The following is a 4,975-nucleotide window of genomic DNA, read 5'->3' as shown; positions in this document are numbered from 1 at the left end:
TAAACTTTGAGAATTAATTTGGGCCATCCGATTGGGTCAGCTCGAGATCCAAAGGCTTAGATTAAATGAGTCGTGCGGCGGTAAAACGTTGACAGGACAGTTGTCACAGTCCTGGAAACCCGAACAGATGCCAATTACAAACGTCCACATGTCCAACACTCGAGTAATAGGCAGACACAATACATGACAGAAGCTTAAAAGCCCTACTGTGCGTGACAGAAAGTGATGACATCAAGCACGAGCAGAAGCTTGGGGGGCAAATGTTGTACCCTAAAAATTAGCACAAGTTTAATTTTTTTCAACTATGGATACAGTTGTTAGATGAATATATGAAAAAGCAGCCAAGTAGAACATCTAGATAATAATGATGTGAGCAGCTTGAGTTGGGGCTTGGCAATACGACATTCAGGTTATTATCAGGCCGCCTCTTAGGATAACAGTCTAGTTCGAGACATATAGTGGCCAGATCCTCCTTTGGGCGCTCAGAAGTTAATCTGATCTAAGGGATAATCTTTGATTACCAGTTCGATGAAGATATTCAGCTCGTGGAAACTTGGTCAAAACGCATATTGAAGGATCCCGAGAGACTTGAAATCTCTTTATACGCTCATTAATGCCCAGGTTGTATTGCACATTTATCATTTATCATCCGAGATAGCTGGAATATATTCTGTTATGTAATCATATCCCAATGTAAATGGGAATTTTCTATATTAAATGTATACCATATTTATGCACACGGTTACCCAAACCTGTCTAGAAAATTCCACTATACATATCAGGGATAATGGACAATGAAAGGGACAACCTTTTTGTATTACTGAAACTCTACAGAAATTCTGAGATAAGAGCAATAATATTATCTCGTGGACTAGGTGTGTTATCCAAAAAACTGGCATGGATGACGTGGCAAGTGATTCCCGGACACGTGGCTAACACTTGGAGGAACTTTGCTAGGATATCGACCAAAAGACAAATTATAAGCAGTAGGCAGCCGAAACTTACCTGCGACCAGTATGGTCACAGGTTCCGCATGCTTCATGATGTTTCTATAAAGATCTTTGTAAATCCCGAAATTGACTCCCACAATCTCCTGAGTATCTGACTATTTAGGAAAGAATATCTGTAACAAATTCATGTAATCCCCCTCGAGCCTATAAATAGAGAAAGATAGCTCAAGGAAAGGACTTTTGACTTTCGAATTATTTGAGACTAGAGAGATTCTATTTGAGATATTGTCTTGTTCTTCAGAGGTCAGTGAAACTCATTGAACCCTAGTTCTTTGATCACTCCTTTTGATCTTACATCAATAACAATCTAAGTGGACGTAGGTTATTACCAGATCCTGGGGCCGAACCACTCTAAAATCTTGTGTTCTTATTATTTTCGCCATTACATTTATTTCAACGTATCCTTCCACGTCAAGCGTACTTTGACTCCGTGTCAGTTGGCCAAAATTTGGGTCAACATTCTGGTGCTTTCATTGAGAGCTTGATATATCACCGTTGACAAAACCAATGGCGAAAACTACCAGGAAAACTAGATAGGCAGCCGGCGCTGCACCATCTAACCCGCCTCCTCCTCCTCCTCCCAACGTGGCTGAGGATGAGCCACATTTGGAATTTGAGGAGGAAGAAATGGATGACGCGATGCTAAAAAGTACTCTGGGGGCATTGCACGAAGAGCTGGCCAATCTGAGGGCTAGCTAGGAAAGTGCTGCCGAAGTCATGGCGCGGCAGCAGCAAGAAATTGAACGGCAGCGCGTGGAGTTAAGTGAGAGGCAGGCGGAGATGGATCGTCGCCAGAGCGAAGCCATGGCAGCCCTCGAGGCAGCCTTGCAATTGGCTAGGAATCAGGCTGCACCTGCCTCGCAGCCTGATCAACCTACGAATGGACCAACGCAAAGGGGTCCTAATCCTAGCCCACCTATCCAACCCTCGAGTCCGCAAAGGCCCGAACAACCTCAGGTGCCCCATGAGGATGTCCCACTGGACCCTGAGGCACAGCCTCCATCCCAAGGTGGTCGTGGCAATCCCCCGCATCAGAGGCAGAATAGGACCGGGCATCAGCCTCGCAGTCCTAGACGCCATAGGGGCGACGAGCCGAACCTTCCGAACAGAGGACAGCATCCTCCTGGTAATAGGAGGAACTCGGAGTTAGGCTCTGCGGTCCGAGGTCCCCCACGGCATGATAATGCACGGGGACCTAACGACCAACGCAGACCACCCTCTGACGCTCGGGATTTTCCAGCCCGGGAGAGTAATCAAGGGAACAGTCGATCCCACCATAGCCAATCAAGATTCAGAGATGGCCATGGTTATAATGAGGCCGACTCAGGCAAAGGAAATGTCGGTCGGAGGAATGAAGAAAGAGGTGGAGGCAGGAGCCAGATACCTCAAGATGACCAACCCAATAGACGAGATGCTGGGGGGCAACCCAAGCAAAATAACGTCTTCGACCGGCTCGGAGCTAGCGAGCAGCGGAAAAGAGACGAGGACTTGAGAGATGTGCTCAATGATCGCCGCGAGCGGCATGGCGAGAACATCCCCCCAGCAACAGAGGCCACAGCGATTCTTGTCGCTGTGCAGGCCCAGATAGATGCCCTCAACCAGGCGGTGCAACAGCTGGTCGGGGGAAGAACATCTTACATCGACCACGACAGGAGGAAAGGCACTCCTTTTGTCCAGAGGATAGCTATGGCAGAGACTCCTAGCAAGTTTAAAATGCCTACGCTTCTGAACTTTGATGGGTACGGTGACCCAGTATCTCACGTCAATAAGTTTGAGATACAAATGGACATTCAGAAAGTGTCCGAAGATGCTCGGTGCAGGATCTTCCCTGCAACACTTTCTGATGCCGTGCAGGAGTGGTTTTTTAAGTTCCCTCCTGCAAGCATAGTTTCCTCGGAGATGTTCGTAAAGGAGTTTTATGGACAATTCTACGCAGGTCGTGTGCATCCGACCGAGGCAAACCAGCTGGTTGAAATACGCCAGCAGGATGGAGAACCACTGAAGGACTACATCCAGCGCTTTATGCGAGCAGCAGCTGGAGCAAAAACAGTGGGGGACGAAGGAAAAATGATGGCCACAACCGCAGGGGTTAGGTGTCGCACCCCCCTCTGGAAAAGCCTCCGAAAGGATGGGGTTAGAGCTACCCAGGAATTCTTGGACCGGGCTGATCGTTACATCAAGCTCGAAGATGCCATTGCCGACGATGGAAAGCCTCCAGGCAAGGATAAGAAGGCAGCCGAGCCCGCTAAAGCCGCCAATGGGTCCAAGCCTAATGGCAACGGCAAGGGCAACGGGAACAGCAATGGCAAGAATGGGGGGAAACGGCCACACAATGAGCCTTCCACCTCTGACAATAAACGAGTCAAGGGTAACCATTATGAACCTCGGTTCACTAACTATACTTAGTTGAGTCTCGGGGAGAGGTTTATCAAGCCACGAGTTCCAACGTGCCTTATAAAAAGCCTGCCCCCATTCGAAAGAATATTTCGAAAAGAGACACTTCCAAGTTCTGTCGTTATCATAACGACTATGGACATGATACCAACGAATGCAACCAGCTGAAGGATGAAATTGAGTTCCTTATTAGACAAGGACACTTGAGAAGATACGTACGGGCCTTAGGAAATTCCCAACGAGAAGCTCCGGGTGGCAACGAGCAGGCGCCCACACGTCAACGCTCGCCACCTTTGCAGCCTGCCCCTGTGACTGGCACATTGTTAACCATCTGTGGAGGCCCGCACCTCGCGGGAAACAGCGAAAAGGCCAGGGAACGATGCGCTTGGACTCTGCACCACGACCAGGACATCGAGATGATGACTGTGGAGGACCGCGTGCCAAAAAAGGCTTGCTCAGAAGAGGGCGAGATAACCTTCTTTGATAGCGATGCCCAACATGTCCAGTTCCCACATTCCGATCCGCTGGTTGTGGATATCCAAATGGCCAACATGATGGTGAAGAGAGTGCTGATCGATACAGGAAGTTTGGTGAATATCCTGTATAAGTCTTCGTTGGAACGCATGAAATTGTCCGTTAAGGACCTGGAGCCCTGCAACCAAACAATATACGGCTTCTCTGGTGAGGGGCTCGCCCCCGCAGGATCAATCAGACTGCCAGTGACGACAGGTACAGCGCCTGCTACCAGGACATTACTCGCTACTTTTATAGTAGTCGATTGTCCTTCGGCGTACAATGTCGTCATTGGGAGACCTATACTGGTTGATCTATGGGTTGTCACCTCTATGTGGCACTTAGCCATGAAATTCCCGACAGACGCAGGGGTCGGACGCGTGTTGGGAAACCAGAGGGAGGCCAGAAAGTGCTACAATGCCTCAGTCACGAAGGCGAAAAAGGGAATGTCAAAAAGCACTACCTCAGATAAGTTGCAGATGGCGATCGATACACAAACCCAATCCGGTGATGAGGTCACCAAATAGGGTGTTGCCCAAAGTGAAGATAGAGATTTAGATCCTCGCTTTAGGGATTTTGAAGAGAACGTTGGACCCGTCGAGGACCTGGAAGAGGTCCAACTCGACGAAAAAGACCCGACCAGAGTCGTGAAGGTCGGGAAAAACCTGGAACAAACCACGAAGCATGCACTGGTGGAATTTTTGCGGGAGAACCAGGAAGTCTTTGCCTGGTCACACAAAGACATGGCTGGGATAGACCCTGCAGTTATCAGCCATGTCCTGAACATAGACAAGACTTTTTTGCCCGTGCAACAAAAAAGAAGGCAGCTCGATAAAGATTGATCGAGAGCCTTAAAAGAAGAAGTAGAAAGGTTAAAGGAGAATGGGTTCATCAGGGTAACGTTTTATCCATCGTGGGTCTCCAATCCAGTGTTGGTTCCCAAGACTAACGGCAAATGGCGAACCTGTGTGGATTTTATAGACCTCAATAAAGCCTGCCCAAAGGACTGCTTCCCACTCCCAAGAATCGACCAGTTGGTCGATGCTACTGCAGGGCAC

This window comes from Humulus lupulus, chromosome 7 (assembly GCF_963169125.1).
Source record: "Humulus lupulus chromosome 7, drHumLupu1.1, whole genome shotgun sequence".
NCBI classification, from domain to species: Eukaryota; Viridiplantae; Streptophyta; class Magnoliopsida; order Rosales; family Cannabaceae; genus Humulus; species Humulus lupulus.
The sequence above is the reverse complement of the archived record's forward strand: the minus strand, read 5'-3'. Positions refer to the sequence as shown.